Source organism: Gadus chalcogrammus, chromosome 14 (assembly GCF_026213295.1).
Source record: "Gadus chalcogrammus isolate NIFS_2021 chromosome 14, NIFS_Gcha_1.0, whole genome shotgun sequence".
Classification (NCBI taxonomy): Eukaryota; Metazoa; Chordata; class Actinopteri; order Gadiformes; family Gadidae; genus Gadus; species Gadus chalcogrammus.
In genome coordinates this window covers 23,406,269-23,422,643 of record NC_079425.1, presented here as the reverse complement: position 1 = coordinate 23,422,643, position 16,375 = coordinate 23,406,269, and positions in this window count along the sequence as shown.

Genomic DNA, 16,375 nt, shown 5'->3' with positions numbered 1-16,375 from the left:
GTTGGCAGGGTGGCTGCGTCGCCCTTCCACCAGGTGAGTCTTCAGTAGCACTGAACTCTTTCATTTGTACATCAAGAATTCACTTGCAAATTGGTCAACAGGGGATGTGGAATGACCAACTCCCTTTCAAACGTGTTGGTGGACAGCATGCTTTTCAAGTCAGTTTTTCTCTTCTTTTTTTTTTACACTCCTTGATCTTACTGTTGCTGCTGCTCTGGTGATGCTGAGGGAACATTATGGGCAGATAATGCTCTGTATCCCAGCTTGGAGTCGAGATGTGACGCCGCCGGCCATAGTGATTCGAAATTTGTCAAGATACATGGATAAAGATAGGCAAGTTTGAGGAAGATCAGAGCAAAAAGTTTTTTCCTATGATCTTCCTCAAACTTGCACCACAGCATCTCCACGTCTCATTTCGAAACACTGCCCGGCGTCATATCTCGATCCTGAGATACGGACTGTCATCTGCTCATACTGCTGAGTCAGTATGAGCAGATGCTCTGATCTTCCAAGTTTGAGGAGGAAAAGAGCCAAATATTTTTTTTCTATCTGCAGTACATTTAATTGGCCAGTTGGTGGCAGTATATGCTTATTCCAAAGTCATTTTATGCATTTCATTGTACCTTCTGATGACTTTTGACCTACCAAATTTAATCACTTTTATAGTATTTTTAGTGCTCTGATTCATATCAAATACATGTCTATTATCTATTCCAAAGTCATTCTAAGCCCCTATTCATGGTGTGCTTTTGTCTATCTTCTGATGACCTCTGAGTTACCCATTTGAATAACTTCTGTTTGGGCCAGAGCCACTCTCATTTCATAATTTGTTATGACCTTTAGGCCCTCTTTCATATAAAATAGACCTAGTTTACAAAAGAGCCACAATAAATTGTTTCTTTGTGGGATCCATTTTGTGCAGTACATTTTATTGGCCAATCGGTGGTAGTGTATGAAGAATATCTGGTAATTTCCTTTTGGGATAGAACCCCCAAATGTATGATTATCGTATAGTTTATTGCCCTGATTCATATAAAAGAAACCTTATGTCTCTTATCTTATCTTATCTTATCCCTCATTCACAGCCCCTATACTTGGTTTGTATTTTTCCCTTTTCCCAGAGAAGAGAAGACAACCAATATTATATATTGGTTGTCACTTTGCTTGGTCCAGTTGCAGAATTTCTGGCTGATAGCATACACAAGCAAAGTGTCAACCAAAACATTTTCCTACCAAGTGTTCCCAACACTGCTTATCAACTCAACTCCCACTCAAAACATCACCCTTAACACACAGGTGTTGGCTTTGTTTCTATATTTCACCGTCATTCAAAAACCGAGTGGGAAGCATGAGCAGATGACAGTCCTTATCACAGCTGAGGATCGAGATACGACACCAGTTGTACTGCTTCGAAATGAGATGTGGAGATGCTGCGTTGCAAGTTCAGATCAGAGGAAGATCAGAGAAGAAAAAGTTTTTCTGCTAGAAAAATAGCGACAGGGGTCTGTCTCCACCCAATGAGAGAGGTGGAGCTGTGGGGATCCGCAGCAGACCTTCACTACCCTCACCTCCCCTCCAGCCTGCAAACCTGGGTGTGCACGGAGAAACAGCAGGACCAGCTGGTCCGGGAGGAGGGAGAAGAACAGAGTCAGACAGCTGAAGGTGTCATACCGCAAGGAAAAGCCCTCACCCTCGAATGACCTTTCGAGTTGGAGCTCATCGTTATTTATCTATTCTTTTTCTTGCTAAGTAAGATGATTGTATCCAAAGCATCTTAAGATCTTAGCGTCTTCACAACTTTCATTTCACTGCATCTCTTGTATAAGCATGTGACCAATACAACTCTTGAAAACTTGAAACTAACAAGAGCATACTGTCTGAGTATTAATTGCCACAGTGGGAATTACACAACCAACCCTTTGATTTTAATGCCATGCTCTACCAATTGAGCTACATGTGCCTTTTATTTTAGAAACCGTGTGATGTACAAGTAACATGTTTTTTTTTTACAAAATGTGTTAAATATAACGATATCTCCATCAGGAAGTGTTTGCTGTTCGTTGAAGTGGCAGCGAGGTCGCAGACCTGCCGAGAGGTCCGAGCGGAGGGTTGGTCACACAGCATGTTCTTGTCAACCTTGAGGAAGAGCCTCCCCATGCCCCTGTGCTTTGTCTGGGACACGCCCAGTACATCACGTCTGAGGTACAGACACACTCGCACACAGAGTCCTGTTCGGCTCTCAAACAGAACAGCTAACTTAATTACATTACTTTACGCCTTTATGTCTGGCGCTGCAGCGAGACTCTCTTGTGCTGGTTAACCCACCTGTTTCTGGGTCGGCAGCTAGTCACTCGAGTGCTGGTTAACCCACTGATATCTGGGTCGGCAGCTAGTCACTCGTTTGCTGGTTAACCCACCGATATCTGGGACGGCAGCTAGTCTCTTGAGTGCTGGTTAACCCACCTGTATCTGGGTCGGCAGCTAGTCAACCACGTGCTAGTTATCCGATGATGTCTGGCTCTGCAGCCAATTACTTGGCTGCTGGTTAACCCAATGATATCTGCGTTGGCAGCCAGTCACGCGCGTGCTGGGTAACCCACCGATATCTGGGTCGGCAGCTAGTCAGCCGCCTTCTGGTTAACCCACCGATTTCTGGGTCAGCAGCTAGTCACCCGACTTCTAGGTAACCCACCGATATCTGGGTCGGCAGCTAGTCAATCTTGTGCTAGTTAACCCACCAATATCTGGGTCGTTAGCTAGTCACTCCGGTGCTAGTTAACCCACCGAATTTCTGGGTCGGCAGCCAGTCCCTCGTAGCGGCCCCGAAGCCTGTGGAGTACTGAACAGGGTCCTGGTTCAGCTCTCAACTGAAACAACTAATATCATTATGCATTTACCTCTGGCTATGCAACTAGTCAATCGCGTGCCGGTTAATCCCCCCCCCCCATATCTGGGTCGGCAGCCAGTCACTCCTAGCAGCCTTAAGCCTCTGGAGTGCTGGGCTTCTTGGCAGACTCCTGCGCACGCTTTAGGCTTCTTGCGGTGATCGCCCTTATCTCTAGATGAGAGGAAGAACCAACCAAACCAACATTGATCACAGTTTCACAGTGTAAACGGGCTCTGGCTGCTCTGTTGATGAGCAGAAGGATCCTGGTTGGGGCGGCATGGACTATTTTGACTGTGTGCTTGTGTGGAGTACCTTGTGGTCGCCTGGAGGGGGAGTCCTCATCGCTACGCTGAAGTAATTGCTGATCTTTCAAGATCAACAGAGCCCCCAATCGGGTTGCCATGGGTAACCGGTCGGTAGGGTACCAGGGGAACGTGGGGTGCAGTGGTTAGCCGGCGGTGGGGTACCCTCAGAACTAGGTGGACTTGGTTAGCCGGTGGGTTTGGTGCCCTTGGAACATTGATGGCCATGGTTGGCCGGTCGGTGGGGTACCAGTGCAACGTTGGTTGCCATGGTTATCCGGCCTTGGGGTACCAGCGGAGCCTGGGTTGTCATTGGTTAGTTGGTCGGTGGGGTACCAGTCCAATTTTGGTTGCCATGGTAAGCCGGTCAGTGGGGTACCAGTGGAACGTGAGGTGAGGGCTTAAATGTTGTGCGCTGATCTTCTGGCGAGCGTTGAACTCCTGGGCGACCGATGACCTTGGAGAGGCTGAATGGTCAGAGATTGTAAAGTACCAGAATATTGATCCACCGTGCCAGTGGCACTTCGGCAAGATGCTTCGAGCATTTATATGCTGGGAAGGAAGCACGGGTCAAGTTTTCTCAAGAGTGAGGTTATATAACACACACACACACACACACACACACACACACACACACACACACACACACACACACACACACACACACACACACACACACACACTGCACAATCTTCAGTCCACACGGATTAGTTTCCCATGCACATAGTTTCTCATGCACATCTTCTAGAGTTGTTGCAGATACAACAACCTTCTGTCTCAGGTCCATGCTAAAGCGGATGCTGCTATTTATTTTATATTTTTTTCCACAATTCTCAACAAGGATCTCAAAGCATGACACATTACGGAGAAGGGCACGCTTTAATGTGCTGGCGTCTCACCCGGTACAGGTCAAGCCCTGCAGTCAGCACCTGCTTTGTTTTCCATGGAGAGAGGGATTGATTAGCACATGATAGCTTGACAGCATGACAGAGGTCAATGATTAAACTGGAGTCCCATAGGTTTACTGGGATAAACGGTGGTAAACACTGGCTTTCGGAAGGAAGCTTAAGCAAGAAACTCCCGAGTAGAGCCGTGAGCTGCAAGCTGGACTGCGAAGACTATGGATGGGTAGATTATTTTTGCCCTGAAGCTGAATATTATCTATTCGTTCAGAGGGATGTTTATGTAAAATCATTGCTATGTGCAACCAGTAGAGGGCACTGTCTTGTAGGCAGAGTTCAGTCTGGATACTCTGCTCTCAGGACTTGGACGTATCCTTCTCAGGCATGGGGCTAGGGTTCGTACTGTACCATCAGGGCGAATGAAGGAAACACCTAAATCAGAATCAGGCTATATTGAATGATTCTGAAGCAAGACCAACAGAAAACGATGGGTTTGGCCTGTAGTTATAAATCAGTATTTTTCTAAATGATTGTAGGCTATAACTTATAATAATAATAATTTATAATTTTGTTTTTCTAAGGAATAACTGTCAAAATAAAGACAAAAACGTTATGTTAGTTTTCTCTGTTTTTATGCAACAGAACATGCTGTGCATGTGCTTTTAACATGAAACACATGTTAGCAGAACAACGTAATATAAAAAAAAAGTTTCATTTTATCAATGATTCTGCACCAGCTGCTTATCTTTTGTGTTTCATTTCCAAATGAATTCTGGGAGCTGTGTGCCGTTGTCATAACGACAAGGTACCAGCTGGGCAATTTGTATGCAAATGTGCCTAGGCTTGGGCTGATACCACTGTCTATACCATAGGTCCCATCTACCAAGGGAATGCCAATTTCCACGGGTACTCGGGCACCACTAAATAAAGTACTGCGTTCTTCCTAGGCATATGAGGTGGCATCGCCAGAGGAGTCATAGAAAAAGGCGATTAAGGAGTGTGAGAGTGAGTTAGTGGCCGGGTGGTGGCGGCGGCGGCCGGGGCAGGACCAGCCAAGCGTTGGATTGGTGTGAGGGGACGGATGGCGCTGGGGTTGCCTGCGCGTCAGCTGACAGGCACTGGAAGCGGAGGCTCAGGTGTTCAGTTCAGAGAGCGCTGTTTTGAAACGGGGGGGGGGGGGGGGGGGGGGGGTGTCACGCGGGCTCGTTCAAGTGCTGGTTCGAGTGCTGGTTAACCCAGCAAATTTTTGGGTCGGCACTCGGCAACTAGTCACTCCTGTGCTGGTTAACCCTCAGATATCTGGGTCGGCAGCTAGTCACCTGCGTGCTGGTTAACCCACCCATATCTGGGTTGGCAGCTAGTCACCCGCGTGCTGGTTAACCCGCCTGTATCTGGGTCAGCAGCTAGTCACCCGCGTGCTGGTTAACCCGCCTGTATCTGGGTCGGCAGCTAGTCACCCGCGTGCTGGTTAACCCGCCTGTATCTGGGTCGGCAGCTAGTCACCCGCGTGCTGGTTAACCCAGCTCGTTCCCTAGCCATGGCAACTAGGACTGACTCCTCTCCCTCATCCCCACACCGACGGCCAGCTCCACCCTGGCCGTCCGCCTGCGAGACAAGGCAGCTAGCTCGCCGGCACCTCGTCCTTCCCGTCGCCGTGCCAACAAGGTCGCTGGAAGGACGAGCCCCTTATCTGTGATAAGAGTCTGACATCTGAGGCCGAGCCGGGGAGGCTGCGGGGAGGAGCGGGCGTCTGACCCTGGGTACGGAGGCCGTGTTGCCCCTCTGTCCGGAGGAGACGCTAATGGACAGTAACGACGGAGGCCTGAGTGCTGATGAGCAGAGTGGTCGAGGAACTTGGCATGCGGAAGGAAGCTGGCATGGCCGGGAGACGTGACCTCCTCTCCCATTACTCCTCATTGTCTTTTATTTGATTACACGTGCGTGCTCCGTCTCCTTGGCCGTGTCACATGATCGATGGACGTCGATTTGTACCGAGGTGGAGGTTTGTGAGGGTGCACGATCACAGTGGGGACTTTGGTCTTACGTCCCGTCGTAACGATTCATATTCAGATATCATTGATTCATTCATTGACCCATAAAGAGGTCTAAAAAAGGAAAAAAAGTTAGAAGGATCACTGATAGGCAACCCCATCCTATTTGGATCAATTTTAGAATAGGGATCTCCTCAATACTGCCACTCGCAAACGTGTGTGTGTGTGTGTGTGTGTGTGTGTGTGTGTGTGTGTGTGTGTGTGTGTGTGTGTGTGTGTGTGTGTGTGTGTGTGTGTGTGTGTGTGTGTGTGTGTGTGTGTGTGTGTGTGTGTGTGCTACAATCCATTATGGGGCTGGGCTCTCGCAATGCCGCGGGCACTCCATCAGTCTTCGCCATGTCTCAAGGTCACGGGCGAGTGGCGTTCCAGTCGAAACCCAGTCGGTTAGAGCCCCGCGCGGTAGGTCACCTCAAGAATGGGGGTGGGAGGTTGATGCGTCATTTTTTACAAAAAAGCACAGCATGTACTGCTGACAGGTGTGCACTGGGCAGAGGCTGCTTATTGTTTGAGGCGAGGGGCAACAGAGGGGAGGAGAGAGCAGTGGGCCAGAGATGTGAGCGACTGAGCCCAACGCAGAGCAGCCTGCCCAGAGTCTTGGCTGAGGCATGCAAACACAGGAGCCCTGCATCCGGGTGGTGGCGGTCTGGACGTCGGTGGTGGTGTGGGAGCTGACGGTGGTGTCCGATGTGGAGTTGGTGCAGGTGGTGGTGGTCTTAGGGTTGGTGGGGGTGGTGTTGGTGAGGATTATGGTGCTGGTGCTGTTGATAGTAGAGGTGGTGGTGTTGGTGGCGGGGTGGATGGTGGCGGTGGTGGTGGTGCTTTGGGTTGTATTACTGGTGTTGGTGGGGGTAGTTATGGTGTGTGTGTGTGTGTGTGTGTGAGATGGTGGTGTTAATGCTGGTGTGGGTGGTGTTAGTAGGGATGTGTTAGTGCAGATGGTGATAGTGGCTGTGTGTTGGTGCGGGTGATGGGGGTGGTGGTGGAGGTCGCAGTGTGGGCTGTCGGTGCGGGCAGTGGTGGCGTGGGTGGCAGTGCGGTTGGTGGTGTTAGTGTGGGTGGTGCGGGCAGCAGTGTGGGTGGAGATCACACAAAATGCAGGGCTTGGCAGGAGGTTGGGTATGGCAGGCATCACCCATCCGGACGGCGGTATCTGTGCAGCCGCCCTTATCCGTGTCCCTTCTCCTCTGGTGTCCATGTTGTGTTTCTCAGTCAAAGCCACATCAGCCAGGCTGCTGTGAGAGCTGCCAGCCCGGGTCCATGTGCAGGGACACTGAGATGATGGGCTCCTGAAACGCTGCCAGCCCCAGAGAGAGAAGCCTCTCTTTGTGTCAGGTTAAGAGGGAGGCCTTATGCTTGACAATGGTGGATGCTCAGGGTTGTTCTTTTCTTTTACCACAAGAGTAAATATCGTACGTAGCTAGCCTTTAGCAATATGATCCATGATGGTGCATGCTATTCCTGGACCCAAAAACGAGGCAAAACTCCAACATAATAAATGTATTTAATGGTTGACGGATAAAATGTAATGTAATAAAGATAGATTGTGCTTGCTATTTTAAGTGGTGGTGAAATAGGGGTTTCTCTGACCAGCGAAATGAGGCGTGATGTTAAGCGCTGTCTCTCTGGGGGTGGCTGTTTATTTCTGTCTGACTGCTAATCAAAGTGGCAGATAATCAGTCCATTGTCGTTCCGCTGACAAAACTGTCCCCATTAACAGCAGCCTAAATCAAGCGGTATGGGCTCTCTCTCTCTCTCTCTGTTTCTCCTTCTCTTGCTCTCTCTCTCTCTCTCTCTCTCTCTCTCTCTCTCTCTCTCTCTCTCTCTCTCTTTTTCTCTATCTCTCCTTCTCTCTCTCTCTCTCTTTCTCTTTCTCTCTCCCGATCTCTCTCTCTTTCTCTTTCTCTCTCTCTCTCTCTCTCCCGATCTCTCTCTCTCTCTCCCTCTCTCTCTCTCTCTCTCTCTCTCTCTCTCTCTCTCTCTCTCTCTCTCTCTCTCTCTCTCCTGATCTCTCTCTCTCTCTCTCTCTCTCTCTCTCTCTCTCTCTCTCTCTCTCTCTCTCTCTCTCTCTCTCTCCCGATCTATCTCTCTCTCTCTCTCTCTTTCTCTCTCTCTCTCTCTCTCTCTCTCTCTCTCTCTCTCTCTCTCTCTCTCTCTCTCTGTCTCTCTGTGTGATCCACAGACACATGCTCCTCCCCCGTCTTCCGCCTGAGGTCACTTGACGAAGGCCCCGCCGTGGTCTCTCTCCCCACACACAAACACCCGCTCAAACGTGTTTCCACAGCCGCAGCAATCCCTCGATAAGACAAACACAAAGGACACAGAGTGTGCTCGCGACCACAATGGCGCCGCTCCGGTATCAGTCGGGAGACTGGTGATCGTGCGAGGTTATACGCGGCCCGTCAGAGGGCCCCCTGCTGGGCTGAGAGTGTCGGCGCGGCTCCGGGACCCAGGCTGATAGCGGCCTCCGTCCTTCAGATGATAAAGCGCATTTTGCTTGTCCAGGAATGTCCATCCAGGGGAGACGCACTGGGCCCTCACCCCTGGGATCTGCTCTCCGGCCAGACTGCGAGAGCCACTGTGGCGGATGACCGCACTGCAAGTGACCTGGGTGTAGATGTGGGTGTGTGTGTGTGTGTGTTTGTGTGTCGGTATCTGTGTGTGTGTGTGTGTGTGTGTGTGTGTGTGAGTGTGGTTGTGTGTCCGTGTGTGTGTGTGGTTGTGGTTGTGTGTGTGTGTGTGTTTGCGTGAGTGTGTTTGTGTTTCTGTGTGTGTGTGTGTGTGTGTGTGTGCGTGTGTGTGTGTGTTCGTGTGTGTGCGTGTGTGTGAGTGTGGTTGTGTGTCTGTGTCTTTGTGTGTGTGTCCGTGTGTGTGTGTGTATGTGACACATACACACATACTATGTGTGTGTGTGTGTGGTTGTGTGTGTCTCTGTCTGTGTGTGTGTGTCTGTGTGTGTGTGTGTGTGGTTGTGTTTGTGTGTGTGTCTGTGTGTGTGTGTGTTAGTGTAGGAAGAGGGGGAGGGGGTCGGATGCTGCTTTGATTAGACTTTCTCTTTGATAAATAAGGTGTGATCGGAATAGGAATAGGCTGCTTTAATTGTCACGCCGCTGTTGATTTGACCTGCGCCACGGTGAGAGGCGGGGTCACAGGGCACGGAGTCAGGCACATAGCCGGTTCGGCGACCCCGGCTGCCAGCTGGTTCCAGTCTGTGGCGACCACTTAGCCATGCATGTGCTGCTTCTATTAGCACCTCCACCACACCTGCGTGCTCTGGTCCACGGGGAGAGGTTCTGAAGCCTCGCTGACTCCTGAATACGACCAGGGTTTTGTGTTACAACAGAATCGTTATTGGCCGAATAACAGATTTGTATTGTTTTAACCTTTACTAAGGCTTGTTTGCTGTATGAATGATCAAAAAGAGCTGTTTCGAACCGCACATATTTCATTACTTGAAAAGGCTCTGGTTAAAAGTGTCCATGCTGGTGATTGACAGTCACATGACGTCTGTCACAGACGGCAGTCACATGACCTCAGGGTCTCGGAGACTGTGTGGCGTTAAAACCGCTGACGACGGCCGCTGTCACCCGTTTGCACAACGCTTTTCAATTGACCACCCCCCGCCCCCTTCTCAATCGCCCGTGCGGGAGGGGGGGGGGGTTGCGAGGGAGAGCTGTGATGCCGTTCAGCAGCCTACACACTCCAGTGCGTCGCCCCGTTTAATCGGCTGATAGATGGGCCTCGTGCTATTTTTATCAGCCATCATGCGGTGAACCACTGCTGGGGAAGAGGCGTGTGTGTGTACATAAGTGTACGTGTGTGTGTGTGTGTATGTGTGTGTGTGTTTGCACGCACAAATGCATCCTTCTGTCTGTGTGTGTTCATGTGATTGTGCATGATTGTGTGCGTGTGTGTGTTTGCGTGGGTGTCTGATTGTAATTTATGCGTGTGCATGATTGTGTGTGTGTGTGTGTGTGGGATTGTCGTCGTTGTGTGTTGGTGGATGTGCGTTTGTCGGTTTCTGATTGTAATGTGTGTGCGTGTGTGTGATTTTTTGCATCTGATTGTGCATGATTGCGTGTGTCCATGTGTGTGCGTCTGCACGTGGGCGTGTGACTGTGTGTGTGTGTGTGTGTGTGTGTGTGTGTGTGTCATGGCTGGGTACATCCCTGACATGAGTGCGCCGGGGCCACAGGGAGCCCTCTGCTGCAGCACACCTGCACATCAAACCATGTGACCCAAATGTAGCTCCTCCCTTTTCCGGAGCCATAAAGAGAATGGACACACACACACACACACTGAGCAAACTCTGTGAATAGCACACACACATACACACCATAAACACATTGAATAACACACATACACACTGACTCAACAGTGTGAATATCACGCACACACACACACACACACACACACACACACACACACACACACACACACACACACACACACACACACAGACTGCCTAAACACTTTGCATAACTAACACAAACTGCCTTAACACTGTGAATGACACACGCACACACACACACCCTAAACACTGTGAATAACACACACACACTTCGCCCCCCTCACCATACTGTTCAAACACACTGTACTCCTGATGACTTTGACTAGTTTGATTTCTCTCTCCCAGATTCTAAGTCAATTGCCTTTTATTAAATGCGGCTGTTTTCTCATGAAAGTAATACACTGCTTCGTTAGAAAGGCGATGATTGCATTGTCAGGATGCCTTACCCACACGCACAACACCCACACGCACACATACCATGCATGCTTATCGAGCGAGGCATTTGATATAGCTTTAAAAGACGCCGTTGTTCCGCCCACGTTCCCACGTAGTACTCGATAAAACTGTGAAAATGAAATATTAGTGTGATGTTCTGCTGATCCCAGGTTAAAGTGACTCATCTCACTGCTCAGAACATAATCGTCTTCGGATAGGGCAGCATGACAGACACACTCCGAGGCGTAATCGGAATCATCTCGGACCACCGCGACGCAGTGGTGGGACACACACCTGCAGTGCCGCGAATGCATCAACGTCAGGACTCAAGGATACGTCTCCACACCCCTCAATCTACCCGCTCCCCAGGCTCTTGGTTCAGCTTAACCAGTACATTATAGGCCTGTCCACGGTCGCAGTGAATTAGAGCTTCACAGTTTGGTGGCAGGGGGGGGGGGGGGGGAGCGAGAGTCATCAATGAAGCGGAAAAGCGAGAGAAAAGACCGATGAGGCAGAGAGAGAGAGAGGCAGTGAAGAAGCGGGAGAAAGTGCGGGGTCCTGACTTGATGAAAAGCCCTGTGCCCGCTAACAACAGCCGAAGAAACAATGGCAGCCAGATTGTGGATGATTCTCTGTACGGGAGGCAGAGAGAGAAGCGGAGGGACGCGTTAGACGGCACATCCCAGCAGCTCTCGTGGAGCTGTGTGGTGTTCCATGGGGGGAAACCAGTGAGGCGCTCCCCCAGTGGGCTTCACTGCATGGCTCTGCAGGTTCCGAGTTCATTGGAACTGGGAACTCTTTGTCTCATTGGAGACAAAGCCAAAGAAACCTTGTGTGTATGTTTGACATACTGCATGGTGCGATGAGGCATGGGAACAATGCAGTGAGGTATGGTTAGTGTCCCTGTCTTCATAATGTCCGACTTCAATTAAATATGATACTGTTCTATATTATAAAAACTAGCCTATTTCTTTTTCTTTTCTTTTGGATGTTCTTTCTTTTGAAATGGAATAAAGCAGAATCTCTTATCTCCTACAAAGCAGAAGTCCACAAGGCAGTTTGATCTGTTTCACTTCGGAGGATCTAGGAAATGAATGGAAATAAGCAAGCATGTCTCACTCGTCTCTCTCTCTCTCTCTCTCTCTCTCTCTCTCTCTCTCTCTCTCTCTCTCTCTCTCTCTCTCTCTCTCTCTCTCTCTCTCTCTCTCTCTCTCTCACGAAGATAAACAATACAGCCGAAGCCGAGTCTTACAGGAAATCATATGTGTAGAAAACAAACGCGGTAATGAGATGGATTCCTGTGGCGTTGACTCAAGGAAATCATGGAATATTTAGAGTTTAACTACAACCCATAATCCCAAATGGCTGTTTCCAGGATTAGAGGAGAACTGGGTCATTATTGAGCAACCATCTTCCTCCCTCCAGTTCTGCCTCTCTTACAATCTCTCGCTCTCTCACAAATCTCTCTCTCTCGCTCTCTCACAATCTCCCTCACAATCACACTCCTCCTGTGTCTGACCTCGTCCCCACCCCCTTGTTCTTTGAGGATATTGGCTCTGTCACACCCATCCCCACACAACCCAACATATACACCATACCAGACTGCTTTGCATAATCGGTGGTGTCTAACATCTGGCCCCCTGGTTGGAGTTACAGAGCGCAGTAAACTGTAATGTTATCGTGACACGCTAGGCATAGAAAGTAGCCAGGTGGCTTCAAGAGGAGTCATGACTTAATGCCTCTCGCTCTGGCTCTCATCTCATTCTCTCTCTCTCTCTCGCTCTCATCACATTCTCTCTCTCTCTCTCTCTGTTTTTCTCTGTCTCTCTGTCTGTCTCTGTCTCTCTCTCTGTGTCTCTCTCTCTCTCTCTCTCTCTCTCTCTCTCTCTCTCTCTCTCTCTCTCTCTCTCCCGTGCTCTCTCTCTCTCTCTCTCTCTCGCTCTATATTGTCAACATGGGGGAACTGTTTCAAAGTGCCCTTTACAACAAGGGCTAATTAAGCTTTGGCCAATAGAAAATGCCAGTCAATATACATTTATAATTTTGACTTGTAGCCATTGTGTTAAATCTAATTAATTTTGCTCAAGGTCTCTTCTTTATGCCTCGATTGTGCCTATTTTTTTCCTTTCATAACAATACAAAGCCCCCCTCCCACATCCATATTTTGGGTTTCAGCCGCTGGCTAATGGAAAACCTCCTCCCAGCTCCTGATGGGAGCTCTGCTCCTGATGGGAGCTCTGCTCCCAGCTCCTGATGGGAGCTCTACTCCTGATGGTGAGATCACGTCCCAGCTGCTAACTACATCAGGGCTGAGGATATATATATATATATATATATATATACATATATCCTTAGCCTCAGATATATCCATGATGAAAAAAGTGGCTAAAATAATGGGAAGATTACAGTATTCAGTGGCGGTCAGAGAATAGTCTAAGCCCAGCCTTCTGACAAAGCAAGACTATGCTCCATACTGTTTTTGACTGTCCAGTCCCATCTGATGTGGGTTTGAGATGAACTCCTTACCCTGCATTATCCTTTATTTCCCTATAATCTATGGGGAGGACTGAGAATTGATGGTTAAGAGGGCCAACGTGACACCAAGCCTCATTGTGTCTGACTCCAACATGGCTTTCCTCCTCGTCCTCTCCGTGACTGCTCTGTACAAACTGTAATTATGGGATGGATGATGATGGCACTTCAAATAATCTTAATTGTTCTCCACCAGGCTGGCCCTGCCTATGTATAATGAAGGCTTTCTGGATGCACACGATAATAATTTAATTGTCTCTCGCCGCTTCCTCCTTACAAACCCTCATATGGAAGCCATGTCTCGCTATCTCGCCATGAATGTGCTGTAATTATACATTTTTTGTCAGAAAATACATCTCCATTCACATTGGGGTTCTCATATATCCTCCTATCATATTTGTTAATAATTGTCAGATGGGATATGTAATTAGAGCGCCACAATGGGAACTGGCACGGCGTCCACGGTTGCAGGGGTACACCTCGCTTTTGAGGTGATTTCCCTGCGTGCTTCCATTATTATGATCATACACATTATCCGTGTATGATGTGAATAATCCAGGATTCATATCTGATCCCTGCTACCTCAACCTCAGACCTGCAAACCGGCCATCTTCAGCGAGGCGTTTGCCTCCTCCACGTCTGGCACGGGTTTACAGCACGACCGGCGCGCTGCCTCGTTTGTCAAAATGTAAACGATATGATTAATGGTTCAGCCGTCCTGTTTTCCCTCTCTTCCCTCTCCCTCTCTCTTTCTCCCTCTCCCTCTATCTCCCTCTGCATCCCTTTCCCTCCCTCTATCTTCCCATATCTCCCTCTCCCTCCCTCTCCCTCCCTCTACCTCCCTCTCACTCTCTCCCTCCCTCTATCTCCCTCTCTCTCCTTCTCCCTCTCTCTATCTCCCTCTGTCTCCCTCTATTCCCTCTACCTCTCACTATCTCCTTCTCTTCCCTCTCCCTCCCTCTGTCTCTCTCTGCCTCCCTCTGTCTTCCTCTCCCTCCCTCTATCTCCCTCCCTCTCCCTCCCTCTATCTCCCTTTCCCTCCCTCTCCCTCCCTCTATCTCCCTCCCCTTCCCTCTCAGTTCAAAGGACGCGGTGGGCTGGAAGCGCTGAAGGGCGCGCAGGCTAATGTGATAAACAGGAGAACAGAAGCTGCAGGCAGGGGGGTGTGTGGGGGGGGGGTGTGGATGGCTGCTCACCTCCAGCCACTACTAACCTTCCCCCTCCCCCCCCAAACAACGGAGGGAGGACGGAGTGGGGGAGAGAGAGGGAGATACCGTGAGACGAGTGGCACACCAGCAGCTCCTGCCTGCTTCATCAGAAGGTGGGGGGGGGGGGGGGGGGGGCGAGGAGGGTGTGGTTGGGGGAGGAGGTGGAGGAGGAGGTGGAGGAGGAGGTGGAGGAGGAGGGGGAGGAGGTGGAGATGGGAAAGCCGTCTACGTGCCGAGCCTCGCAGGAGGGAGGTGACGAATGAGTGGAGATCTGATCAGGTGCCGGAAAACACCTGGAAGCTATTCATGTACGCATGCATATTCATACAGATTTAAATAAATATAGATATAGATTTAGATATAGTTTTTCTTATCATCATGTAAGTAGTGGCGATATCAACGTGGCATTACTTTATGTAAAATCTATATATATATTGATATAGATACAAATGTTTTTGATTGTATCGTATATCTTATTTTTTCCTCAGGAATTGAATAATCGAAGATATACATAAATAGTACGAATCAATTGATTTGAATGTCATACCACAGTATAAGGTATTGTAACAACCCAGACATTCCCCACCACCACACTGTGCACACACTGTACGTGTCTTCCTTGGCAGGCATACGATACCAGCGCTCAGAAAAAGCACATGTCACGATGTCACGACGGACGTTTTAAGCCGCTGAGTTCGGCGTTGACGTCTGGACAGCTCAGGGCGCCACATCACTCTTACACACGCAGAAACTGCTGATGAATTAAGCTGTGGATTAGCATCAAACACCCATTGCTCCTCCTCCGCTGCGGTCCTAACCCCCGACACCGTGACCTTCAACGACCTCAGAGGAGGATGCTGGGAGAAGGCGGGGCGGTTACGCAGCATCTGGAGACATGACAACGTGACAGTCCTCTGAGCGCGTTTAGACTCTCTGTAATCTCCTCGGTTTCCCAGTAAAGTTAGCAAGTATTCAGAGGAGTCTAAACCCAACCGCACGGGCCAATGCACAACTATGAGCTGATTGCATGAAGTCATTTTTGGTCATAGTGTTACGGCCCACTTGATATGGAATATATCACCGCTTTCAGTTCAGGTCAGTACTGAATCTGTAAGAAGTTCATCACATGGTCATGGCTGACCATCAGAGCATGCTGAGGGGGTGGGGCTTGAGGCAGGGGGAGGGGCTTGGTGCTGGGGCATCAGGTCAGCAACCTGTGGCCATCATAAGCCATGCATATGGTCCCTTAAACGTTATACCGCAGGGGCCAAATTCATAAGCATACACACATACACACACACACATATACACACATACACACATAGAGTACACACACAGAGAATACACACGCATGCACACACAGACACAAAGAAACACACACAAAAACACACACCAATGCGCACCCACACACAAGCAAACACACACACATACATACACGTAAATACACACATGAAAAAAGAAAAAGAAAACATTCGGCCATGCACATCTACAGCTGTAGCCTAGTGTAGTTGGCCTTTGGACAATATTTGCGACAAGCTGGTATGTGAAAGGCTTTGACAGCAGGGTTTATGGGGGAAAAGCAGTAATATGGACATGGAGCATGGTTACCACTTTTGTTCCTGAGTGTTCTGGGCTCAGCACTGCCAAACACATGACCTTCAGTGAAATACACTCACCTGACACTTAGGTTTGGGTTCTTACAGTCTCCTTTGGCCTTTATATATTTATATCTATTCATTTGCAAGGACATTTCTATTGGTAGTTACATGA